Source organism: Puma concolor, chromosome A1 (assembly GCF_028749965.1).
Source record: "Puma concolor isolate L17-30 chromosome A1, mPumCon1.1.hap2, whole genome shotgun sequence".
NCBI lineage: Eukaryota > Metazoa > Chordata > Mammalia > Carnivora > Felidae > Puma > Puma concolor.
Genome location: NC_141667.1, coordinates 146,194,522 through 146,208,526, shown reverse-complemented (window position 1 = coordinate 146,208,526; position 14,005 = coordinate 146,194,522). Strand labels below are relative to the sequence as shown.

General features: G+C 39.6%; 1 protein-coding gene and 1 long non-coding RNA gene across 5 annotated transcripts in view; both read left to right on the top strand.

The window, feature by feature from the left end:
- Positions 1–14,005, top strand: part of COMMD10 (COMM domain containing 10) — a 219,471-nt gene that overhangs the window by 90,579 nt on the left and 114,887 nt on the right. The window lies entirely within an intron of this gene.
- On the top strand, positions 192–4,788 carry LOC147584536 (uncharacterized). Its single transcript, XR_015250710.1, has 3 exons — positions 192–3,054; positions 3,091–4,333; positions 4,572–4,788. It is a non-coding gene; the product is annotated as an uncharacterized LOC147584536 (long non-coding RNA).

Sequence of the window (14,005 nt, the reverse complement as noted above, 5' to 3'; positions counted from 1 at the left end):
GGGACAGAGAGAGACAGAGCATGAACGGGGGAGGGGCAGAGAGAGAGGGAGACACAGAATCGGAAACAGGCTCCAGGCTCTGAGCCATCAGCCCAGAGCCTGACGCGGGGCTCGATCCCACGGACCGCGAGATCGTGACCTGGCTGAAGTCAGACGCTTAATCGACTGTGCCACCCAGGCGCCCCTCTCTTAGTAAAAACTTTCAAGGTCTTTCCATGTTGCTGCAAATAGCAAGATTTCTTTCTTTCTTTTTTTTTTTTTTAAGGCTGAGTATATCCCATTGTGTGTGTGTATCAATATCTATCTATACATATTCACACACACACACACACACACACACACGCGCACACACACTGCGTCTTCTTTATTCATTCATCCATCAGTGGGCACTTAGGTTTTTTCCCTATCTTGGCTATATGAATACTGCTGTAATGAAATGAACATAGGGGTGCATATATCTTTTCACTTGGTGTTTTCATTTTCTTTGGATAAATACCCAGAAGTGGAACTGCTAGGATCATATGGAAGTTATATTTTAAATATTTTGAGCAGCTTCCATACTGTTTTCATAGTGGCTGTACCAATTTATATTCCCAACAGTGCACAAGTGTTCCCTTTTCTTCACATCTTGCTCAGCAACTGTTGTTTCTTATCTTTTTCATAATGCCATTCTAACAGGCGTGAAGTGATATCTACAGTAAGACTACAATAGGATTTGATTTGCATTTCCCTGGTGATTTACTAATGTGGAACCTGTTTAGTGTACCTGTTGGCCATCTGTATGTTGTCTTTGGAAAAATGTCTGTTCAGATCCTCTGCCCATTTTTTAATCATATTGTGTTTTTGTTTTTGTTTTTGTTTTTTTGCTGTTTAGTTGTATGAGTTTTTTTATGTATTTTGGATGTTAACCCCTTATTGGATATATGATGTGTACATATTTTCTCCAATGCAAGAGGTTCTCTTTTCATTTTGTTGATAGGTTCCTTCCCTGTGCAGAGGCTTTTTAATTTGGAATAGTCTCACTTGTTTATTTTTGCTTTTGTTGCCTTTGCTTTTGGAGTCATATCTCCAAGACCTCTCCAAGACTGATGTCAAGGAGTTTACTACCTGTTTTCTTCTATGAGTCTTATGGTTTCAGGTTTTACATTCAAGTGTTTAATCCATTTTAAGTTAATTTTTGTGTATGGTATAAGATAGTAGTCTAGTTTCATTCTTTTGCACATGGCTGTTCAGTTTTCCCAGCACCATTTATTAAAGAGTCCTTTCCCCATTTTATATTCTTACCCTCCTTGTCTGACTGTATATATGTGGGTTTATTTCTGGACTCTTGCCTGTTTTATCTGTGTTTCTGTTTTTATGCCCATACTATACTATTTTGATTACTGTAGCTTTGAAATTAGTGAACCTGAAACCTGTATCCTTGTTCTCCTTTCTCAAGATTGCTTTGGCTATTTGGGACCTTTTGTGGTTCCATACAAATTGCAGGATTGTTTTTTTTTCTGAGAAAAAAGTGATGGGATTTTGATGAGAATTACATTGAATCTGTAGATTGCTTTGGGTAATATGGACAATTTTAGCAATATTAGTTCTTCCCATCTGTGAGCACAGATACCAGTTTGTGTCTGTCTCAGTTTCTTTTATGAGTATCTTTTTTTTTAACATTTATTTATTTTGAGAGAGAGAGAGAGAGAGAGAGAGAGAGTGAGTGCAAGTGGGGGAGGGGCAGAGAGAGAGAGGGAAAGAGAGAATCCCAAGCGGGGCTCAAACTCACAAAACTCAAGATCATGACCTGAGCCAAAATCAAGGGTTGGACACTTAACCAACTGACCCACTCAGATGCCCCTCTTTCATGAGTGTCTTACAGTTTTTAGTGTAAGGTCTTTCACTTCCTCAGTTAAAGGTATTCCTAGGTATTTTTAATGCAATTATGAATGGGATTATTTTCTTAATTTCTCTTTCTGATAGTCCATTGTTACTGTATAGAAATCCATTGTTACTGTATGTTGTTTTTGTACTCTGCAACTTTATTGAAATGGTTTATTAGGTCTTACAGATTTTTTGTAGAGTTTCTAGGGTTTTCTGTATATAAAACCATGTTATTCTCCAATAGTGACAATTTTACTTCTTTCTGATTTGGACGCCTTTTATTTCTTTTTCTTGTCTGATTACTGTGGCTAGGATTTCCAGTACTATGTTGAATAAAAGTGGGCATCCTTGTCTCTCCTGATCTTAGGGGAAAAGCTTATAGCTTTTCACCAATGAGTAAGATGTCAGCTGTAGGTCAGTTGTAAATGTCCTTATTTATATTGAGGTACATTAACCCTTTATCCACTCTTTTGAAAGTATTTATCATAACGGATGTTGAATTTTGTCAAACGCTTTTTCTTCTTTTGTTGAGATGATCATATGATTTTAATTCTTTTTGTAATGTGGTATACCACATTGAGTTTGATGTTTATCGAACCATCCATGAAACCTTGGAATAAATCTTATGTGATCATGGTGTATTTTAATGTATTGTTGAATTTGGTTTGTGGAGGATTTTTGTGGAGGATTTTTGCATCAATGTTCCTCAGGGGTATTGTCCTATAATTTTCTTTTTTTGTCTCTGCTTTTGGTATCAAGGTAATGCTGACCTCATAAAATGATTCTGGAAGCATTCCTTCTTCAATTTTTTGAAAAGGATAGATATTCAATTTTCTTTAAATGTTTATGAGTTATTAGTAAATTCAACAATTTAGCCATCTAGTCCTGAATTTTTGTTTGTTAGGCAATTTTTATTACTGATTTAATCTCTTTATCAGTAATTGATTTATTCAGATTTTCTATTTCTTTATATTTCATTCTTGGATGATTGTACATTTCTAGGAACCTGTCCATTGGTCAGTTTGTTGGCATATAATTGTACATGCTAGTCTCTTATGATCCTTTATATTTGTATGGTATCACTTAAAACTTTTAGTCATTCATTTCTGATTTTATTTGACCTGTCTCTTTTTCTTGATGAGGCTAGATAAACATTTGTCAATTTTGTTTATCTTTTCATTTTCATTTGTTTATCTTTTCATTTTCATTTGTTTATCTTTTCAGCTCTTAGTTTCATTGATCTTTTCTTTTGTCTTTTTAGTGTATCTTTCATTTATTTTTGTTCTGGTCTTTCTTTCTTTCTACTAATTTTGGTTTTTGTTTGTTCTTTTTCTAGTTTCTTAAGGTATAACTTTGTGTTGTTAGAGATCTTATTTTGAGGTAGGCGTATGTTACTATGAACTGCCTTCTGAGACCTGCTTTTGCTGTATTACAGAGATTTTGGTAAGCTGTAATGCTGTTTTCATTTGTCTCAAGGTGTTTATTATTTTTCTTTTCTTTGTTGACCATTGATTGTTCAGTAGCATGTTGTTTAGCTTCCTTGTATCTGTATTTTCTCCAGTTTCTGTCTTATAATTTTTTATAGTTTCATACCATTGTGGTCAGAAAAGATGTCTGCTCTAATTTCAGTCTTCTTAAGTTTATTGAGATTTGTTTTGTGGGCAAACACATGATCTATCCTGGGGAATGTTCTATACATGTGAAAAGAATTTGTATTCTGCTGCTTTTGGATGGCATGTTCTGTATATATCTATTAAGTCCATTGGGTCTAATGTGTCATTTAAGGTCAATGTTTCCATATTGATTTTCTGTCTGAATGATTTATTCATTGATCTAAGTTTGATATTAAAGTCCTCTATTATTATTGCTATCTTTTTCTCCCTTTAGGTCTTTAATTTTTGCTTTATCTATTTAGGTGCTCCTAAATTGGGTATGTACATATTTACAAATGTTATATCCTCTTGTTAGATTGACCCCGTATCATTATGTAATGCCCTTCTTTGTCTCTTGTTACACTCTAAAATTTTATTTTAGAGAGAGTATGAATGGGGGAGAGGGGCAGAGGGAGAGAGAGAGAGAATCTTAAGCATACCCATGTCAGGACAGAGCCTGACACAGGGCTTGATCCCATGACCCTGCGATCATGACTTGAACTGAAATCAAGAGTTGGATGCTCACCTGACTGAGCCACCCAAGCGTTCCTACACTCTTTGTTTTAAAGTCTGTTTTGCCTGATACAAATAATGCTACCTCACCTTTCTTTTGGTTTCCATTTGCATGAAATACTTTTTTCATACCTTTACTTTCAGTTTGTTGGGTCCTTCTTACATCCAACATTAGCCACTTATAGGCAGTGTATAAATAAATGGGTCTTCTTTTAATTGGAGAATAATTCAGTCCGTTTACATTTAAAGTAATTATTGTTAGGTGTTGCTTTGTTAATTGTTTTCTGTCTTGTAGTTCTTTTGTTTCTTTGTTTTGTTCTTTTTTTTTTTTTAATTTTTTTTAACGTTTTTATTTATTTTTGAGACAGAGAGAGACAGAGCATGAACGGGGGAGGGGCAGAGAGAGAGGGAGACACAGAATCGGAAGCAGGCACCAGGCTCTGAGCCATCAGCCCAGAGCCCGACGCAGGGCTCGAACTCACAGACCGCGAGATCGTGACCTGAGCTGAAGTCGGACGCTTAACCGACTGAGCCACCCAGGCGCCCCTGTTTTGTTCTTTTACTTGGGGTTTGATGACTTTCTTTATGCTTAGATTTCTTTGTTATTAATTTTTTGTATATCTCCTGTAGGTTTTTGCTTTGTAGTTACCATGAAGCTCATATGTAACAGCCTGTATATAAAACCGTCTATTTTAAGTGATAACAACTTATGTTTGAACACCTTCCTCTATATTTTTATCCCAACCCACATTTTATGTTTTTATTTTATTTATTTATTTAAAAAAAAATTTTTTTTTCAACGTTTATTTATTTTTTTTGGGACAGAGAGAGACAGAGCATGAACGGGGGAGGGGCAGAGAGAGAGGGAGACACAGAATCGGAAACAGGCTCCAGGCTCTGAGCCATCAGCCCAGAGCCTGACGCAGGGCTCGAACTCGCGGACTGCGAGATCGTGACCTGGCTGAAGTCGGACGCTTAACCGACTGCGCCACCCAGGCGCCCCAGTTTTTAATGCACATTTTACATCTTTTTATTTTGTGTATCCCTTAAGTGATGTTGTTATAGTTATCTTTGGTACTTCTGTTTTTTAACTTTCACACTAGCTTTATAAGTGATTAATCCGCTACCTCTACTATATATTTACCTTTTCCAGTGATATTTATGTTTTCATATATTTTCTTGTTACTAATTAACACTTTTTCTTTCCAGTTTAAAGAAGTCCCTTTAACATTTCTTGTGAGGCTAGTTTAGTGGTAATGAACTCTTTTAGCTTTTGCTTGTTTGAAACATTCCTTATCTCTCCTTCAGTTCTGAGTGATAATTTTGCCAGGTGAAGTATTCTTGGTTGGAAGTTTTTTCCATTCAGCACTTGGAATATATTTTGCCACTCCCTTCTGGCCTGCAATGTTTTGCTGAAAAATCTGCTTATAGTCTTATAGGGGTTTCCATGTATGTAACAAGTTGTTCTTTTTTTGCTCTTCTAAGATTCTTTCTGTATCTTTAGCTTTTGACATTTTTCCAAAATTTATTTATTTTTGAGAGAGAGAGGGTGTGGGGAGGGGCAAAGACAGAGGGAGACAGAGGATCTGAAGCAGGCTCTGTGCTGACAGCAGAGAGCCCAATGTGGGGCTCAAACTCATGAACCATGAGATCATGACCTGAGCTGAAGTTGGACATGTAACTGACTGAGCCACCCAGTTGCCCCTAACTTTTGACATTTTAATTATAATGTATGGTGATATGGTACTTTTGGTTTCATCTTTTTTTTTTTTTTTTAACATTTATTTATTTTTGAGACAGAGAGAGACAGAGCATGAACGGGGGAGGGGCAGAGAGAGAGGGAGACACAGAATCAGAAGCAGGCTCCAGGCTCTGAGCCATCAGCCCAGAGCCCGACACGGGGCTCGAACTCATGGACCGCGAGATCGTGACCTGAGCCGAAGTCTGACGCTCAACCGACTGAGCCACCCAGGCGCCCCTGGGTTCATCTTTTTTTGAAACTCTCTGGGCTTCCTTGATCTAGATGTCTGTTTCTGTTGCCAGGTTATGGAAGTTTTTAGCCATTATTTTATGTTATGTTGTTTTGTTTTTTATTTTTTAAAATTTATTTATCTTTGAGAGAGACAGAGATAGAGCATGAGTGGAAGAGTGGCAGAGAGAGAGGGAGACACAGAATCTGAAGCAGGCTCCAGGCTCCAAGCTGTCAGCACAGAGCCTGACACTGGGCCTGAACCCACGAACTGTGAGATCATGACCTAAGCCAAAGTCAGATGCTTAATGGACTGAGCCACCCAGGTGCTCCAGTTTTCAGCCATTATTACTTCAAATAAGTTTTCTGCCTCTTTTTCTTCCCCTTCTTCTTCTGGGACCCCTAATATATGAATGTTACTCTGCCTGATTTGCAATGGGTCCTTTAAGCTATCTTCAGTTTTTCAAATTCATTTTTCTTTGTGCTACAGTTTGGTTGAGTTCTACTACCCTGTCTACCAGATTACTGATCCTTTCTTCTGCTTCATCTACTCTGCTGTTGCATCTCTTTATATTTCTCATCTCATTTATTGTATTCTTCAGCTCTGACTTCTGTTTGATATTTTCTTATATTTTATTTCTCTTTGTTGGAGTTCTTACTGTGGTCATCCATTCTTGCCCCAATTTTGGTGAGTGTCTTTATGACTATTTGAACACTCTAGCAGGTAAATTGCTTATCTCTGTTTCTTTAAAAATTTTGTCTGAAGTTTTATGTTGTTCTTTGGTTTGGAGCATATTCTTTTTTCTCATTTTGCTTGACTCTTTTTTTTTTTTTTTTTCCTATGTATGGGGTGAAACTGCTACCTCTCCAAGTCTTGAAGAAGGGGCCTTACATAGGAAGTGAGCCTTATCTTTCAACCTTGCCCTAGCTCTCTCACCTTAGGCTAAGTGGCCTGATTCATTCTTGATAGGTCCAGTTGTTGAGCGTGTGCCAAGATCTGTCATTGTTCCAAAGTAAGGGATTTAAGTCAGCACCTAGTTTTAGGCTGATTAGAAGCCAGACCCTGAGGCAATTGCTTTTAAAGTATGCAAATATATATAATCTTGTGGGACTGCAGGTGTAATCTCTGCTGGTCTCCAGACCAGGCAGTCTGGAAATGTCCTGTAGGTGACAGTTGCAAAAAACTGGGGCTTTAGATGAACATATGTGCTCCTTTTGAGGAAGTATGGAAGCTGTAGCAAGTTCAAGAAAGAGCACAAAGATGGCATTCCCTGTCCTACATTCCCTAAGATCACCTTTGTAGCCTCTAGATGTGTGGCAAACCTGAAATCTGCCCCTCAGGCCGGATAAATAGGCATTTTTCATGGGAAGAGTGGGGTTGTGATAGCCTGCCTAGAATGGTCTCTGATTGGTACAGTCCCTTGGTGCCCAGGAATATAATCTGTCCTGCCACCAGAGCCAGGTGATCAAAGAGCATCCCTTGTGTGGACTGCATGCTCCCACTGGCTTTACTGAGTTAGTGAGAGAGTGCAGGGCCAGGGTGTGCCCTCCATCGTTTGTGGGGCAGCAGTACATAGGGCCACAGTACAGTTATAAGCTTTAGAGTGGGCTGTGCGGGAGTACGAGGCTGGAGTGTGCCCCCAGTGCTATCACGGTAGAGAGAGAGCACAAAAATGGCATCTGCTAGCACCTCCATACCTGGAGAGAGTCCGAACAGGCCCCTGCCCCTCAAGCGGATGCTTTAAGGTTAGCAAATGAACCTCCCTATATAGTCAAGGTACTTTTCAAACTGCTGCTTTTGTGCTGGTCCCTAAGGTGAGTGAGTCTGTGTGTGAGCCCCGGTTCCCTATAGGTTCCCTTTGGGTCTTCTAGATGTAACCCCATTGGTTTTCAAAGCCAGATGTTTTGGGGGCTCATTTCTCCATTGTAGGTCCCAAGGGTTTGAGTTGCCTAATGTGAGGCATGAATCCCTCACTCCTCAGGGAAAAGCTCCAGAATTGTGAGATCCCTGCTGATTTTTGGTCAGCATTTCAGGGGTGGGATTTTTGGCAAGACTCTGTCTCTGTCTCTTCTACCTGTCTCAGTGTGGCCCTTTTGTTGTTTTTTCATGAAAACCAGTTCGGCTAGTTGAGATTTTTCAGAGAGAATTGTTCCATATGTACTTGTAGATTTGGTGTGTTTGTGAGAGGAGGTGAGTTTAAGATTATCCTGTGCTGCCATCTTGGACCGCCCCCTCCACATATATCTTTATTACAAAGAAATTTATGAGTTACTTCATTCATTCATTCATTTATTTTAATGTCTATTTTTGAGAGAGAGAGAGTGCACATAAGCAGGGGAAAGGCTTATGTGAGAGAGGGAGACAGAGGATCTGAAGTGGGCTCTTTGCTGACAGCAGAGAGCCTGATGCCGGGCTTGAACCCATGAACTGTGAAATCATTACCTGAGCTGAAGTCGGACACCTAACTGACTGAGCCACCCAGACTCCCTATGGGTTACTTCATTTATATACTCATAATATATAAAGTAGTAAAAAGAAGATTGTGATTCTGGGCTGTACTGCTTGCTAAGACTCACTTCCATAATTTTGGGGGGAAAATGTTTAGATCTTTCTCAGGAGAGATTTTGTTGTACTGATCAAATAGGGTATTTTACACACAGCCCCTTAATAAGCTGTAATGTGCTCTTGGCAAAATAGAACAAACGGTGGTTATAGGTCTGAACCTTGGAATCTGTTTAAAGTCCTTGGAGTGTAGTAAAGCACACCTAAAGACTTGGAAATGAAGAAAACACTTCACCCTGTGAGAGTTGTCTTGTCCATACACGCAATGAATCATGGCCAAGATAGGAAAAGTCGCTGATACAGTCAGTATTTATCTCAGTCAATAGCTTATAGCTTTTCCAATTTATTAACATATGCAAAGGAAGTGTGCCGCCCTCTGAAGTTGCTAAGGTGGTCTTGTGCTGTTGAAGTCCAAAGAGAGCCTCTGAGACAAGGACCATGATTGGCAGGGTGTAAAGAAAGGAAATTTAACTCAGAAAAGTCTGAATGATCAGGTTCTCTTGTTGAGGGCATACTTTTGTGAGAAGGATATTTCAAGCTGTGAAAACGTCATACCCTTTAAACTTCCCTGGTTTTGCCTCTCGGCTCCAAGTACAGTTCTATTCAGGAATGCAGGTGACCGTGTTCTATTTTTAGTAATTGTACTTTCTTATCATAAAGTCATAACTTAGCCATTCTTCTAGCTCCTGCGTCCATAGTGTATTATTAGTCTGCTCTGGCTGCCGTAAAATACTATGAACTGGGTGCCTTAAACAACAAACACGTATCCTCACAGTTCAGAAGCTGGGCAGTTCAGGATCAAGGTGTCAGCACATTGTTGGTGAGGTGAGGGCTCTCTTCCTGGTTTGTAGATGACTGCTTTCCCCCTCTGTCCTTGTTTGACCTTTCCTCAGTGTTTGCACTCAGAGAGAGCAAGTGAGTTGTCTGTTATCTCTTCTTAGAAGGACGCTGATTGTATCATAGTAGCCTCATTGTGTTGTGTTGTGCGTTGTGGCCTCATTTGACCTTAATTACTTCCTTAGAGGCCCTATTCAAATAACAGCCCCGTGTGAATTTGGGGGAGCACACATTGTGTATGTGTCCCTGCCAGATGCCCCCCACCCCGGCCCACTTTTTTGATCCAATGAGGTCAGGGGGACTTGCATCACCATGAGTATACTGACTGTGATAGCATATTCTCTAAGCTTGTTCTTTGCTCTTTGGGAGCTATTTTTCATCCCTTCATCTACAGATAGCTCTGTGGACTTGAGTCTGTTTCTCTCTCTAAAATAGTGGTAAGCATTGTTCCACAGAGTGGAACTGGTCATGATTCTTGAAGGGAAAATATTTTAAGAACTGGAAAGTCAGAAGCAAAGAGGAGTTATTTTCATCAAGGCGTTCAGTGTTCCTTTATTCGCAAAGCTTAACGAGTTGAACCCAAATCGTCTAATTCCAAGTTTAGGATTCTGTGCGTGGCCAGACATGCTCATTTTCCCAGGATTATTGTAATTCTGTACGGGCAGGTACTCTGGGGAAAGTCCCACAAAGTTTACTGGCACCACCTTGTGCAGTCCACCCAAATACTGTGGTTTGCTTTGTGAATTAGCACGTCGAAACTCAGCTGCTGGTGGCTGGTGCCCCAAATAAAAGATTTTGCTTTGTGATATGTCTAGAGCTTATAGAAGAATAACCCAAGACTGGAAAAATACTTCTCTTAGCCCAGCCACTTTGCATATTACATATTGATAAGTTTGAAAATGTTAAGGAAACATCCTGTATTGCCTTACCAACTGGTATTTTTATAGAGAGAAAAATCTGATTTAAGTTAATATCTAAGGCTCAAGGGAGGTGGGGAGAAAAGGAGAGAAAAGCTTTGGATCATTACAGGACTGGGAAGGGTATAAATTCTCCCTCCTTGGAGCTACCAAGGGGTAAGGAGAGGGAGAAAGAGAAAGAAAAAACTCTATGGTGATGCTAATTGTATTCTTTTCCCCCCTCTATATTTGCTACCCCAGATTAAGAGGCACCTTTAGTTTTTGATTCCACAAAAGATTTTCCTCAGACTTGGAGCATTTGTTCAGACTAGCTATTGCTGTATGGTATCTATCCTAGGTAGGAGATATTTAAGGGCTTTTTCTTTACTTCTACAGAATTTTAATCTCCTACCATAAGAAACAGAGCTGAGTTCCCAACTGGAGAAAGGAATTTACTTAAAGTGTTCTGTTACGAAGCCATCCTGCCACTAGGGTGTCTCCTTCTGTAGCCACAGCCCTGGGCCTGGCTACAAACCATGGAGCACAGGGCTACCGGGACCAGTGCCCTGGAGTCTGGACTATGCATGTATGTAGATTGAAGTTAAAAATACTAACTTATGCCACCCATTTGAATACATGAGGTTTTGGGGCTTGAACTCTCTGTGCTTTTAACTTTTTGAAAGCATGTTTAATGTTTCAGTGTTGTTAGGCTTGTAAAACTTTGCGTAATACATAGATGAATTAGTATGAGAAGCATCTTTAATAATTTTATTAATATTATCAAACCTTTGTATTCGGCTCTTGTAAAATTTGTAAGATTTAAATTGCCTAAAATTATGTCCGTATGGCAGTCTTCATTAGTGTTTATAATAATGGAGATTATTACATACAACCTTCTGTTTTGTATTCCTCTTTTCTTTTAATATAAAATGAAAATATTTAGGAAATCAATGAGTTAAGGTCATGACAAAGCCATATAATCTTAATTCATCTAACAGCTGTCTCTTGTTCCCTGTTTTTTTTTGTCATTTTTAAAGCAGTTTACAAATGGGAAAAGCTTTGGCATTAAATTTTCTTTCTTAGAAATGAGGAAATTTTTAAGTGATACTTCCTTCAGCAACCATATTTCAACATTATTTCTGTGAGTGTAGTAATTTTCAATTTTCCTGTTGTATATACCTTTCAAATGCTACATGAGGCTAGTTAAGGAAGTTAATATCAGAGTAGGAGAATAAACTTTAGAATTTCCTGACTTTTTAAATTGTAACTTTTCCTTTGGTGGGCTGGATCATGCAATTTAATTTATATAGTAAGTGTAGATGTATTTTTTTTCAATATATGAAATTTATTGTCAAATTGGTTTCCATACAACACCCAGTGCTCATCCCAAAAGTTGCCCTCCTCAATACCCATCACCCACCCTCCCCTCCCTCCCATCCCCCATCAACCCTCAGTTTGTTCTCAGTTTTTAAGAGTCTCTTAGGCTTTGGCTGTCTCCCACAGTATAGATGTATTTATATTCAAAGAGGTAGTGGTTATTTTCAGCCATTGCACTGTGAATAGCTTTTTAAAAAAGACTAATTTGCATTGTAGATAATGAAGTACTTGGTGTTTGCCCTTCACTTTTGATAGCTTTCAGTTTTCACCTCTCTGGCTATGACCAGAAGTCATTCCAAAAGTTGCAGTCAGATTTTTTGTAGAGGAGTTACAGTTGAATAATTATCCACCTTCTGTACGTATATTTGTACAAATACCAACAGAATTGTATGTGCTATCTGAAGAAGCCAGTGCAGTGGGTATTTATTTCCTTGTTGAAGTATTTTTCAACTGTTCCTCTTCCCAATAAGGACAGTCAGATTGCTAGTAAGGGGGATTCATTCATTCATTTATTCATTCAACAAACATGTGTTGAAAGCCTACCATGTGCCAAGCACTTCTAGGTATTGAGGATATATTAGCAATCAAAGCAAAGTCCCTGTCCTCTTAGATATTTCATTACATTGGGTAGAGAAAGAACATACAGGGATTGGATAAGTGTACACTCTGTGAGGTAGTTATAAATGCTATGATGGAAAATCTATGTAGAATAGGGAGATACGGAGTAATAATGGGGTGCTGTTTTGGGTACGGTGGTCAGGGAAGGCCATGCTCTCTGATAAGGTAATATCTAACTGGAGACCCATAAGAGGTATGTGTATCTCCAGGAAGAACAATCTAGTAAGTAGGAACAAGTACAAGTGCAAAGGCCCTGTGATGGAAGTGTGCTTGCAGTAAGTATTCCCAGGATAGTAAAATGACTGTGGCAGGGGTAGAATGTGTGGGGAGAAAAGAGTTTCAGTTGTTTGGTGAGGGTAAAAATAGGGGTCAGAGGACATGGAATCCTGTAATGACTTATATAGGCCCTGGTAAAAACTTTTTCTCTGAGTGGAGGATATGGAGCCAAAGAGAGGCAGGATCTGAATGAAAGTCCACAAGGATCGCTGTGGTAGAGCAGAATGACTGATTGGTAGGTTAGTGCAATAATTCAGTCAAGAGATGATAGTGGTTTATGGGGCCCCTGGGTGGCTCAGTTGACTGAGCATCCAGCTCTTGATTTTGGCTCAGGTCGTGATCTCACAGTTCCTGAGATTAAGCCCCCGAGCCCAGCTCTGTGCTGGGTGTGGAGCCTGCTTGAGATTTTCTCTCCCTCTCCCCAGCTCATGGACATGCATGTGCATGTGCACGCTCTCTCTCTCTCTCTCTCTCTCTCTCTCTCTCTCTCTCTCTCTTTAAAAAACAAAAAACAAAAAAAGGTGATCGTGGTTTAGACCAGAATGAAAGTGCTACAGGAGGTGGAAGGGGGATTCTGGAATACTTAGAAGGTAAAGGTGATAGGATTTGTTGGTTAGAGATAATGTGTGAGAGAAAGTGAGTGATTAAGAACGACTCCAGAATTTACCTGGAAAATTTACGTCTCTCTCACTTGCCTCTTGCTACGTTTACTATGTTTACAGAAACCTTTTCTTCCTCATTCTGGTGATCCCCCACATTGTAGCCCCTGTGTCTTAATGTTTATCAAAACGGGCAACCTTCCTGTAAGTCTGTTGATGTGGCCCATCTTAACTTTTCTGTAAGAAAATGGCCAAATTCTGAATGTTCACCAGATCTTTGGAATTCTTTTAAGCCATTTAAAATAGAAGGTTAACTTCTTTCTTTGAAATAATTGTATTTTATGGCAGATAGGATAAAATAGAGCCTGCTGATTAGAAGCCGAGGGGAACTAGTTTGCTAGGGAGCAAGTCTCTTTTGCTCTTTCAGCCTCTAAGAGCAATGTCTCCTCCCTCAGCATTCTCCTCACGTGGCACCATTCAGAGAGGACTTCTCTCACCACTCCACTTAAAGCGCTGCCCCTGGGGTGCCCAGGTGGCTCAGTCAGTTAAGCATCCGGCTCTTGATTTCAGCTCAAGACTCTTGGGTTCCGGCTCAGGTCATGATCTCACAGTTCGTGGGATCAAGCCCCACGTCGGGCTCTGTGCTGACAGCATGGAGCCTGCTTGGGATTCTCTCTCTCTCTCTCTCTCTCTCTCTCTCTCCCCCCCCCTTTCTGTCTGCCTCTTCTCTGCTCACATGTGCGTTCTTTCTCTCTCACTCTCTGTCACAATAAATAAACTTAAAAAATAAAGCACTCCTCCCTTTCTTTCTATCGCCTTACCTTGTTTGTCTCTCCTGG